Here is a 13,577-nt window from a genome sequence, read left to right on the forward strand (position 1 = left end):
ATTAATCATTCTGACATTATTGCCCATGCCTTCAGCTGACTAGGCCCAAAGCTCAATAATCCCATCTCTAAACTTCCATGCCCTCATCGTCTGTCCATCTGTGTCTCTGCAAGGTGGTGTTGTCAGTTGTTCTGTTAATGATATTGAATCTGAGCCCTGCTATTAGAGACAGATTTTTATTCAACAAACCCTTTCAAACCCTTCACAAGTTTGCACATATCTTTTAGATCTTCCCTCAACTTTCATTGCAATTAGCAGAACCATCCCAGTTCCTTTCACCTATCTGCAAACTTCTCTGACTTTGATCAGCACTGAAATTACTTTTGCTTAGTACAGCACTTTAACATCAACGTTTAAATTGCCTGCCTGATGGATAAAAGGGAATCAGATGAAGTGTGGATTTCCAGAATATATTTGATGTTGCTGCATAAAAGGGTTGGTAGGGTTGGGAATAATATATTGGTGTGGACAGGGAAGTGGATAATAGGGAGTCGGGACAAATAGTTTCTTTTCAGATTTGCAACGTAGATAGATTGTGTGGCAGATGGAGTATAATGTGGGAAAATTCACCTTGAAAGGAAGAATTTAAAAAAATTATTATTTAAAAGGAACGAGATTACAAATATTTGTGGTTCAAAGGGATATGGGGTCCGGATACATGATAGGGATGTTGCTTTACCCAGCATAATTACCGTTCTTCATGGATCCCAATAATAACCCAATCTCCGTATTCACTCCCTACATTGACAATTCATTTAGTCCTTAACCGGAGTAATATCATGATCTGCTCTTTACCATTGCTCCTAAAACAGCAGTACTAAGTCCATGCCGATCATTAAACACCCATATACACTAATCTAATTTTATTCACTCCACATTCCCATCAACTCCCACTAGATTCTACACAGACATACACACCAGGGGCAATTTACAGTTGCCAATTAATCCACCAACCTGCATATCTTTGGATGTGGAGTGAACCCATGCAGTCACAGGAGCACACAGACAGCACCTGAGATCTCGAAGAAACCCAGTTCCCTGGAGCTGTGCAGCAGTCACTCTACTAACTGCGCTACTGTGCCATTAGCATTAATCACCAGGCATCAGTGGCCCTGATAGTAGGAAATAAACCCACTCTATCATCGAGGAAAATGTCCACAACTCATTCTGATCAACTGCACGGGAGGTGTTGAAAACACCAACCCAGTCTGTGGAAACAGTTAATGTTTCAGGCCCCACACCCACTCTCAGAATTGCAAAAGAGAGAAAATAAGTTAGTTCTCAGCAACAGAGTAGGCGAGGGAGGGATGAGTAGAATAAAGGAAATATCTTTGACAGAGTGAGACCAAGTGGGTTAACGGAGTGGTTAAATCAAATTATCTTTCTTTATCATGAATCTGCACACTGTGGATGGTTCGACTGTAATCATGTATTGTCTGTCCGCTGTCTGGTTACCTTGCGACAAAAGCTTTTCATTGCACCTCGGTACACGTGACAATAAACTGAACTCAAACTCTTCTTTCCATAGATACTGCCTCACCTGCTGAGAGTATCTGCCATTTTCTAATTCTACTTCAGATTTCCAGCATCTTTTTTTCTGATGTTCATCAACTGCACAAGAGCTCCATTGGTGTAAGTACTATATAATTTAGCTGGGTGGTCAGAGCTGCAGAACAGCATTCAATCTTCAAGCACTGTGCCGATAGATCCTTTTCTTAGTGACACTTTTAAAGAGCAAAACACAAAGTGTTGGAGGAACTCAGCAGGTCAGGCAGCATCTGTGGAGGGAATGAACGGACGACATCTTGGATCAAGATCTTTCTTCGGGCTGATTGGAGTAGGGGGAGAAAACTGGAAAAGAGAGGTGGGGCGGGACAAAACCTGGCAAGTGATAGGGGATACAGGAGAGGGAAAGTGGTTGATTGGCAAATAGGTGGAGTATGTCTCAAAGGCTAGAGGTGAAAATGAGTCAATTGGGTATCTCTCCTGTCCATTTCATTCCATATTTCTCCCTCCCATCTTTGTCACATTCAATTCATCTGCCAATCACCCATCGCGCAGATGTATCCACCCACCACCTGCCAGGCATTGCCCCACCCTAACTCTCATTTCTAGGTTTCTCCCTCTACTCCAATCAGACTGAAGAAGGGTCCTGACTGGAAGCGTCACCTGTCAAGATACTGCCTGACCCACTGTGACCCTTCAGCATTTTGTGTTTTGATCAAGATTCCAGCATCTACAGTTTCTTGTGTCCACGCCTTGTAAGAGAGTTGGCTTGCTGAAGAAACTGGATGGAGCACTGGCGCCTCTGCTCTTGCAGCCGGCTTTCTTCAGGCTAAATCATCTCATCTTCAGACAATCTTTGAGCATATTAAGGTGCCAGTGCTGGAGCTTCTACTGAATTAGTCCATGACAAGCACTCAGTGCTGAGCTAATAGCCAGTTCCACTGCAACTCTGTGTAGGAAGGAACTGCAGATGCTGGTTTAAACCAAAGATAGACACAAAATGCTGCAATAACTCAGCGGGACAGGTAGCATCTCTGGAGAGAAGGAATGGGTGACATTTTGGATCGAGACCCTTCTTCAAACTGAAAGTCACGGGAAAGGGATACGAAAGATTTAGATGATGATGTAGAGCGATATAGAACAAATGAATTGAAGGAACAGCATCTCATATTGCACTTGGGCAGTTAACAACCCTTGGGTATGAATATTGATTTCTCTAACTTGAAGTAACCCTTGCATTCCCTCTCTCTCCCTCCGTCCCCTACCCAAGTCACACCAGCTTTCATTCTCACCTAGCTACAGCTAACAATGGCTTGTTTCCTTTATCATTGTTACTTTTTGGCAATAACTTTCATTAACTTGTTCTATATCTCTCTACAACATCATCTACATCTCTCCTTTCTCTTTCCCGTGACTTTCAGTCTGAAAAAGGGTTTCGACCCGAAACGTCACCCATTCCTTCTCTCCAGGGATGCTGCCTGTCCACTGCAACTATGATGGATTATTTTGAGGATTGTTGCTTTGAGACTTGACCTCTGCTTGTTTTCTCCGGTGATTGATGGTGCCTTTATTCTGGGACGCAGTTAGATGTGAGCTCTGAGGAGCAGGAGATGGTGAGCAAACAAAGGATCTGCCTCAAGTAGCTGAAGATTCACTATTCGGTACTCTCTCAGTGAAGGGGGTCCTGTTTTAATTGTGGCTCTGTTCCTGCATTCGATTGGTGTGTGATGAATTGCCTGTGCCAAGTAGGTATATTCTTGGGGGCTCATTAGGCTGAGAGATGACAAAATTTGAGATGAATCAATAATTCTGTTCTCTCCACTGCAGTTCCGAGACCACTAAGGAAGGCAACGTATCAACTGACAACAATGGCCACATTCCTCAAATTCCAGGAAAAATGTAGCTAATTATAGAAGATAGATTCTACAATTGACTGGGACTGGAGCAGTAAGCGATGGGAAAATCTGTTTCCACTGCCTCGGTTCCCTCATTTATAAAGCTTTCAGCGTTTCTCAAACACGAGTGCCAGTAACACACAGCACTCACTGAAGCAAGGTCTGACAACCATTATTTGTGTCTGAAAGGGACTGACACTTATCCTGAAAGTATGCCATCTCTAACTTGGTACATTGTGAATTGTGCTGAAATGGATCCGTTTATGCTCACAGGGCCAGTACGTGCTGAAAATGTACAACTTTCAAACTGCTCCAAACTGCTTTCTATGTTTCTAACCCACAGATGCTTTTAAATTCGAAATCACCAACATGTTTAAAACTCATTTACACCCTTGTTTGCATGCTCTCTTATTTGTGCTTTTCTCTCATTTGCCCTCGTACTAACTCCCATACTTCATTTTGTTCCCACTCTCCTTCCTTCTTTCCCTTGATTTCACCATTTCTTCCCTTTCTCCTTTCCCTCTTACACCATGAACCCACCCAGCTTATCGAGTTTATTAAGAACCATTTGCCTCATTGATTACTTGCTATGTGATGGAGCCATGCAGGACAAGGCTGAAGGGGTTGTGCTGAAATATGTGGGCCACAGATAGGGTGGATAATATCAAATCATCCCCCATAACGGAAACATCGAAAACCAATGGGATTGAGGCAAGAAGTAAGAGGGTTTGAGCAGATCGGAGGATGATTTTTTTCACCTGGTTGGCATCTGGAGCACAATGCCTGAGAAGGTGGTGGAGACAAGTACTCTAAAAACATTTTAAAAGTATCTGAATGAGCACTTAAATCACCAGTGCACTGTACGTCACAGACTAAGTGCTGGTCAATGGGATTAGTGCAGGTGGGTTCTTGATGGTTGGCATGGATAAGGTGGGCCGAAGGACCTGTTTCTGTGCTGTATGACAATGGTTGCTCATTGAAACCTATACTGAATACTGCAAGACCTGGATAGAGTGGATGCGCAGAGGATGTTTCCAGTAGTGGGAGAATCTAGGACCGGAGAGCACAGCCTCAGAATACAAAGTTGTATCTTTACAATGGAGATGAGGAATTTCTTTAGCCAGAGGGTGGTGAATCTGCACTTATCTATCCAGGGTTTATGGGGCGAATGCAGGAGAATAGGGCTGAGAGGGAAAAATAGGTCAGCCAGCAGGGAGGTTCTGCTGCAGCTGTACAGGGCATTGGTGAGACCACACCTGGAGTATTGCGTACAGTTTTGGTCTCCTAATCTGAGGAAAGACATTCTTGCCATAGAGGGAGTACAGAGAAGGTTCACCAGATTGATTCCTGGGATGGCAGGACTTTCATATGAAGAAAGACTGGATAGACTCGGCTTGTACTCGCTGGAATTTAGAAGATTGAGGGGGGATCTTATAGAAACTTACAAAATTCCTAAGGGGTTGGACAGGCTAGATGCAGGAAGATTGTTCCCTATGTTGGGGAAGTCCAGAACAAGGGGTCACAGTTTAAGGATAGGGGGGAAGTCTTTTAGGACCGAGATGAGAACGTTTTTTTTCACACAAAGAGTGGTGAATCTGTGGAATTCTCTGCCACAGAAGGTAGTTGAGGCCAGTTCATTGGCTATATTTAAGAGGGAGTTAGATGTGGCCCTTGTGGCTAAAGGGATCAGGGGGTACGGAGAGAAGGCAGGTGCGGGATACTGAGTTGGATGATCAGCCATGATCATATTGAATGGCGGTGCAGGCTCGAAGGGCCGAATGGCCTACTCCTGCACCTATTTTCTATGTTTCTATGTTTCTATGATTGAATGGTGGAGCAGATTCAATGGGCTGAATGGTCTAATTCTACTCCAATGTCTTGTGATTATGTAAACAGAACCCTCAGCACTGCAAGTTCATGCTGACCTTCAAGCACCCATTTACATTAATGCTGCATTATTCTCCCAACACCTGTATTAACTACCCCACCGCTCCCAGATTCTGGAACCTATACATCAGGAGGTGCAGATCCAGAGCAAGCAAGATCATGAGGGACCCCTGCCACCCCAGCAACGGACTGTTCCAGATGCTACGATCAGGCAAACGTCTCCGATGTCACGCTGTGAAAACGGAGAGGATGAGACGGAGCTTTTTCCCACAGGCCATCAGGACTGTCAACTTTTATAACCCCAGAGACTAAATTTTTGTCGGCACTAATAGTAACTTATTAACTTTATTGATATGCTGTAACTGTAATTCTTTTTGTGCATAACCCGCAGGCATTGCCACTTTCATTTCACTGCACATCGTGTATGTGTATGTGACAAATAAATTTGACTTGACTTGAACTTATCCACATACTAGGGGCATTTTACAGTGCCCTATTAATCGACAAATCTGCACGTCTTTGGGATGTGGGAAGAAACCAGAGCACCTAGAGGAAACCCACACGGTGACATACAAAGTTTGCAGAGACTCCGCCAAAGATCTGGATCCAGTCCAGGCTACTGGAGTTGTAAGACAACAGAACTGCTGGCATGTCAAGTTGTACACTTTAACAATTTTCTGAGTATGTGTAATGCATGCAAGTATATGACGTATGACATGAGCCCAAAGGCCCATGTGGGTGATTGGTTGAATACACCTGTTGCGAGTGTTCTTGCAGCTTTCTGCCTGTCATTACATTTCTCTATGTACACCACTTTGATCAGGTTTAAAGTTAGCAGCGCACACAAACGGCTAATTAAAATGATCAACAAATAAAAGACGGTAAAAGATTAAGAATCCAGAGGCTTCAACTCTGTCAGGAAGCACGTGAGGGGCAAAGAAAATCACAGCCACTCTGAGCTTGCACAGGGATTAGTCCAAAGCAAACACCTCGTTATGAAAACAAGGGCATTGGATATAAAGCACAAGGACATCGTGAGAGTTTATAGCTGTTCAGGCTCAAGCTGATTGCATTGGAAGTTACATTGTATGCAATCATTGTATTCGATGTCTAACAGAATTGAATCTTGACCATACTCTGAAACTAAACCATTCAGTGGTTGAAGAAAGCAACCTAAGGCTGGCTGCGTGATGCGCAATAAATGATGGCCTTGACAGCAACACTGCATCTGCAAATATGAACATTTAACAAAGGCGCACTAATTTTAACCCAACCTTCCCATCAGAAAGATGCTCAGTAAAATGGATCGTGTTCCCTTTCTCACCAGCTTGGTTAGATTAAAGGCAGAAAGAGACTTCAAACTAAAAACAAATGTCAAACTAAATTCGTCCGTCAGCAACAAGTTACTCCTTGAAACACCCTCTGGTAATCAAAAGCAAAGTGTGGGTTTGGCAGAAGACTGGTGGAGTTTTGGAGTAACTCAGCTGGTCAAGCAGCATCTCTGGAGGACACGGAGAGGTGATGTTTCAGGTCGGGACTTACAAAGCTTGATATAAAACTGTGCTGATGAAAAAGAATAGCATCTGCAATCTGTTTGCCGAGTACAGTTTTGAGAGAGGAACGTAATCCATTGAAGGCAAACTATTGACACATGGAGTTATTGGGAATCTCAGTTGAACAGGAAAAGGCTGGAAAAACAATAGCTTTGCACAGTGTGGTTCCATTCCTGATATTCACACGAGGTATCCTGCACCCAAAGGCCAGGAGGGAGAGGGCTTTCCCTTGCATTACTTATAGCAGGCAGCAAAGCAGCTTACAGTACTCATGTAGATATGATTATTCAGTAAATCGTTCATCCGCGCAGAGGTCAGGTTACCAGTGGTCATTTTATACTGAGGTATGTAGGAACAATTTCTCGCTGATCACTGGGGTATTGAAAGGGAAAGCAGGTAGGGCTCTGCGGGAGAGGAGATTGTGGGATCGACACTCCCCATTCCAGTGGCTTGAACACACAAGTGCACGTACATATGCACACACATGGACATACTGCATACACCCACACAAACAAAACACATTGCATATACACACAAACATATGTACAGACACAAATTGCACACACACTAGGCACACATTGCACGTGCCTGCTTACACCATCCACACACCGCACAAACACACAGACAAAATCTGACACACACAAATCACATGCACATACATAAACTCATATTGGCACACAAACACACACACACACACACACACACACGCACACAAACACTGGCATGCATACAGATGCACATACCCAAACGCACACACTGCTCACAGATAACCACGTGCAAATATAGACTGCACGCATTGCACACACATTTACAAATGTCCTCATACATGTACATGTATATACACAACTACACACACACACATGCGCGCACACACACACACAAACAGTATTTCTGTGGAAGTACAGCACTCAGGCTGGTGGCTGATTTGATCTGAGCTTCAACCCCACTGATAAATGTAACTCTGGATTCGCTTGAAGTTTAAATCCTAGCCCAGCCTTTGGTAATTGTATTATCTATTTCTTTCCCTTCTATTGTGCTCACCTCTGCACCTGCCAACAAACGGACACTGATCTAAATGTCTAACCCTGCCTCTCTCCGTGTATAGACTCGATTGGACTTCAAGCAGTGATTTGCTTCTGAGGTTGCAGGCCCTTGGCCTCAGGCAGTGAGGGATCACCCGGCCCAACTACCCTCCATCACTCAAGGCTCAGGCCAGCGCCTGTCTCTCATGCACATTTAGTCAGATCAGTGCAGGTAATAAACTGCCTGCTCGCTCTTCCACTGTTGTTCTTAATGTCACCCTGGAGTGATTTCTGTCCACGTTATCACCCGCTGAATCAGAGGCCACAGACACAAAGGCTACAGATATTAAATAAAATCAGTGAGTCAAATTGAAAGCTGTGAATCATTCAGCTCCTCAGCATAAACTAATATAACACACCTGCTGTGCGTTTACCGTAACTATGCTCGGGAGAGCCAGGCGAGGTGGACATTTGATGAAAGCTGAAGCTGGTTAGCACTATAACTGCTGTGATGAAAAGGAAGATTTGCAAACACAGCTGAGTATCCCCCTCGTCCTGTGAAAGTAGTGTAATAAGTCTACTCTCTGTGGTGTACGTCTATCGGTGAGAAGTTGCAGTGCAAAGAGTAGGAAAGATTTCCAGTTTTCATCATGCGCTTGCACACAAAGGCAAGTACACTACACATGCACACAAGAATGCACACACTCAACCACATATACAACCACACAGTCATGCAAACACATATGTACTCATGCACACAAAAACAGGCCCTTTTGGTCACCCTGCCCACGCTGACATTAATTTTGAAGAAGGGTCTTCAGACCACTGTCTGAAGAAGGATCCCAAGCCCAGAATGTCACCCATCCATGTTCTCCAGAGATGCTGTTTGACCCGATAGGTTACTCCAGCACTTTGTGTCCCATTGAGAAGGATTGCTTTTCAGAGGTGGAAGAGTGTTGGTACCAAAATCTACAGGAGGAGATACACTGAGGCACTTCTATTTGCCACATCTGGGATTGATCTAATGAGAACGTAAAGCATTCTACTGGCCAAGAATACACAGAGTGAAAGAATTCACAGGAAAATGTGTATATATTTCAAAGGGTAAAGCATCAAGAGTTGGATAGGAGGCCTTGGGTCAAGGGAGCAGCAGATCTCTTCACAATACAACTACTTTATAACTGGCAATTATGTTCCAACCTCCTGGAATTGGATAGGCTCTATTTAATCACATCCTCAGTCATCAATCGCAGGCTGAAAGGTCATCTTCCCGAACACGTCCCATTGTTTCAAATCTTGTACCACTTCCTTCCATTTCTCAGTGTCCTCCCTGCTGATGTTAAGTCCACTCTATTGTGTGGATCCACAGAGGGTCCAGGCAATGCTAGAGTCAGAGGGATAAGCAGGACAGAAGTGCTTCTACTCAGCAAGTCCGCACTGACCAACAAGTAATCATTTACACTAATCCAAGTTTATTCTCCTCACATTCCCATCAATTCTCTGTAGCTTGTGGTACTAAATTTTTTTAAATTAGGAAAATTTTAGGGGTCAGCTTTCATTCTGAATCAATCGAATAGGCTATAGATGCAAATTGTTTTAAATCATTCAAGAGTTTAATTCAAAAGAGGTTATCATGGAGAGATGCAGCACAATAAAAGACCTTTCTGCCCAATCAGTCTATGCTGGCCATCAAACACTCATTTACACTAATTCTAGTACATTCTCCCCACATTCTCATTAACTCGCCCGGGAGTCTCACCTCCACCATTTTGCAGATGGCAATTAATCTCCTAACTGCACGTCTTTGGAATATGGGTGATAATATGAGCACCCAGAGGAGACCCACACAGGCACAGGGAGAATGTGCAAATTCCTTAGAAGCAGCACTGGAGGGCAGGATTGAACCCTGGTTACTGGAAATGTGAGCCAAAGCTATACCAGTTGAATTGCTGTCCATCCAGAATGGTATTGCAAAAATGTCATTTTCAACCATTACTTCATCTCCTTTTAATATTCAAACATTGCAATAAATTACAACAAGACCCTATTATGATGATTACTACCTAGTTTGCAAATGGCATGGGTCAGTTCTCACTCCGTGCATACAAATGCTCTGGCAATGTCATGTTGGATAGGTCTGTGAGATCACCAGCCAGAGATCTTGCATGTTTCAACAGGAAGCTACGTGCAAGGTGTGAGGGGGTGTGAGTAACTGGGGCAAGGTTGTGAGTGGCTCACTGCAAGGGGCGGTCTTGGGAGCCGGAGCAAGTAGTGGGTGAGAGAATCATGTGTCAAGAACATTTATTTGTCATATTGACCAGATATGAGCTGAATCAATGAAATTCTTACTTGCTGAAGCTTCACAGGCACAGTTGATGCAAGAAAATAAAACAATAAAACATCAGTTATTCTAAGGAAGCTAGACCATGATAGTGCAAAAACCAAAGTACCTAAAGCAACTGTAATGGTGCAAAGTCTGTAGTGGTTCTAAAATGTCCACATTCCACACCTGCGTCACAAGAGGCCTATGAAGCAAACAGCGTGTGTGTACCATTACTTTTTTACACAAAGGGTGGTGCGTTTATGGAATGACCTGCCGGAGGAGATAGTTGAGGCAGGTACAATCAGAACATTTAAGAGACATTTGGACAGGTACATGGATAGGATAGGTTTAGAGAGTTGTGGGCCAAGTGCAGGCAGGTTGGACTAGTGTAGCTGGGCCATGTTTGTCAGCATGGGCAAGTTGGACCGAAGGGCCTGTTTCCATGCAGTATGACTCAATAGCATCAAATGGTGGGTGCTGCACACCTTTGGGTGTCACTGTGCAGATCCAGGGTCCCCGTGAATCAGTGTCAGCATATAACCATATAACCATATAACAACTACAGCATGGAAACAGGCCTGTCCGGCCCTACCAGTCCACGCCGACCATTTTCCCTGACCTAGTCTCATCTACCTGCACTCAGACCATAACCCTCTAATCCCCTCCTATCCATATACCTATCCAATTTACTCTTAAATAATAAAATCGAGCCAGCCTCCACCACTTCCACCGGAAGCCCATTCCATACAGCCACCACCCTCTGAGTAAAGAAGTTCCCCCTCATGTTACCCCTAAACCTTTGTCCCTCAATTCTGAAGCTATGTCCCCTTGTTGGAATCTTCCCCACTCTCAAAGGGAAAAGCCTACCCACGTCAACTCTGTCCGTCCCTCTCAAAATTTAAAAAACCTCTATCAAGTCCCCCCTCAACCTTCTACGCTCCAAAGAATAAAGACCCAACCTGTTCAACCTCTCTCTGTAGCCTAAGTGCTGAAACCCAGGCAACATTCTAGTAAATCTCCTCTGTACCCTCTCCATTTTGTCGACATCCTTCCTATAACTATAACTATAGCAGGAGAGGATCTGGAGCAAGAATCGTGGGTTTTGAGCAACTCTCCATTTATAGGAGGCAGGCTGTTTCAGGATTACCCAGTAACATCCTTCATTCGAAAATCCTTCTTGGTCAGTTCAAATTATTTTCTTTATCTCAGCAATTTCACCTTTAATTATACATTCCAAGAAATTCCCTAATCCATATTTTAAATAAAGCTGCTTCTAATTACTTGGGTCAGCTCTATTTGGAAGTGAATATTATATAGGGCACTTGCCAACAAAATGCATTCCCAACAGATTCTTGCAATCTCATTTTTATAGTCTTCTATTATTTATTCACATATCCCTGAGAGACCCTCAATCTATCCCTCAGTCCCTGCACATTAACCTTTCAGCTTAACTCAAATTTTAAAAATTATTTCTCATCTCATGGAACAATTTAGCATTTACTTCATAATATTCCTGCTTCTTATAAACAACGATTAAAATTTATGTTTACTGCCCCACTAATTTCTTCTGGTAACAGAAATTGTGGACTTGGTACAACTCATATACATCACCATTCCAATAAAGTTGGAGGTTAAGACTAGGGACTTGATTGGAACAGACATGTTCCTGATGGGTCTTAACAGGATGGATGTGGAGAGGATGTTTCCTTTGTGGAAGCATCTAGAACAAGAGCTAACTGCTTAAAACTGGGGAATCTTCCTCTGACACAGACAAAGAGAAACATGTTTTTCTCAGCAAGTTGTTGAAACTTCGTCAAAGGACAGTGGAAGCAGAGTCTTTGAATACTCTTAATACATAAGTAGATAGATACTTGATACACTGGGTATGTGGAAGTTAGTAGGTTACAGGGAAATAAAAAGAAAATGAGATTAATGCATTGCTCTGGAAGCAGCATAGATTTGATGGGCCAAAAGGCCACCTTCCATGTTGTAAGAAAATATGGAAAATAGGAAAAGTGTGAAAGATTACCAGGAAGGGTCGAGAATATAGGTTGAAGTTACATTCTGATTAGTCATAATCTTTAAGATGTGGGAACAGGTTTGAGGGGCCTATTCCTGCTCATAGTTTGTATCAATATGTGATTCATCAAACTCTTTCACTGGGAACCTCATCTGATTTCTTAGAATTTTCTTATCACAAATATATTTGTAAAATATTTCATTGATCTTTTCAATATTTTTGAGGCATCCCTTTTTGTGCTTTTTCCAACGTTCTCAGTCAAAGTTGCTAGACGGAAAGAGATAATAATATGCAAAACAAGTACATGCCGCTTTGAAGGGCCATTACTGGATGTGTTGCCAAGTGGCAAGGATAAGAAATGTATCAAAAGCAAACTGGTGAAGTGGACTGACATTGTTTTGACTGCTTGTGTGTGCGATCTGAAGCATTGAGCAGATTGGAGACCTGTCGCACACATTCGGCAGCAAGACTGCCTGTGCCTACTGATACTGAGCACCAATACACTCCTGTATTATTTAACTCTTGCACATACAAAAGTTTGTTCAACTCATTCACATATTTCCGATGGGGCTACCCAGCAAACACTGCGCCATCACAGTGCATTCTCACTCTGCTCCTCTCTCCTGGCGTGTCAGTTACACACTCCTCCGTGCAGCCTCACTCACCCACTCCCTCTTGAATGCTGTTTCACTCAGGACCTCCATTCTCATTAAGTTTTTACTCCTGCATACATGTCAATCTCTACCGAGTGCCCAGGCACTCAGTTTCTCCCTCCTGCTGTGGTCTCACTCACTTGTTCCCTCCTGAATATTTTATCACCAGATCCCAGGTCGCAAGCATAGTATCGTCATCCTCTAGCTCCTGAGGATAATCTTGCTCTATCAGTCCCTCTTCAGTGTAATCTCCCTCAATTCATCTGCTCCCAAGAGGAGTGTCACACAATCATTCTTCTCTTATGTAGGGTCATTTGGTTTCTCTTCCAGTGTCACTCAGTCACTCTTCCCCAGTGTAGTGTTACAGTCTCTCCATCCCAAGCACAACATCCCTCTGCCTCTCCCTCCTGAGTGGAGCATCATTATGCCTATCCCTCCCGAGTGCATCAATGTCTCTCGTTCCCGAGAATAGTGTCACTCAGTCTGTCCCTCCCGACTGTAGCATCATTCAACCTCTCTTCCTGAGTGGGCTCTCACTTAGTTTCCCCCCTCCTAGCATAGTCTCACTCTATATTTCTCTCCGAGTGTGCTCCCTCCTGAGTGTGCTCACTCAATTACAGCCTCCTGTCTGTCATCTCCCTCCTGAATGTTGTGCACTAAATTTATTTTCCCAACTGTCTCCCTCCAAAGTGAAGGTTTAGTTAGTCCATTCCTCTGA

General features: G+C 43.5%; 1 protein-coding gene across 3 annotated transcripts in view; it reads right to left on the bottom strand.

The window, feature by feature from the left end:
* smpd3 (sphingomyelin phosphodiesterase 3) overlaps positions 1–13,577 on the bottom strand; it is a 156,805-nt gene that overhangs the window by 25,849 nt on the left and 117,379 nt on the right. The gene's annotated exons all lie outside the window — the stretch shown is intronic.

This window comes from Rhinoraja longicauda, chromosome 6 (genome assembly GCF_053455715.1).
Source record: "Rhinoraja longicauda isolate Sanriku21f chromosome 6, sRhiLon1.1, whole genome shotgun sequence".
NCBI classification, from domain to species: domain Eukaryota; kingdom Metazoa; phylum Chordata; class Chondrichthyes; order Rajiformes; family Arhynchobatidae; genus Rhinoraja; species Rhinoraja longicauda.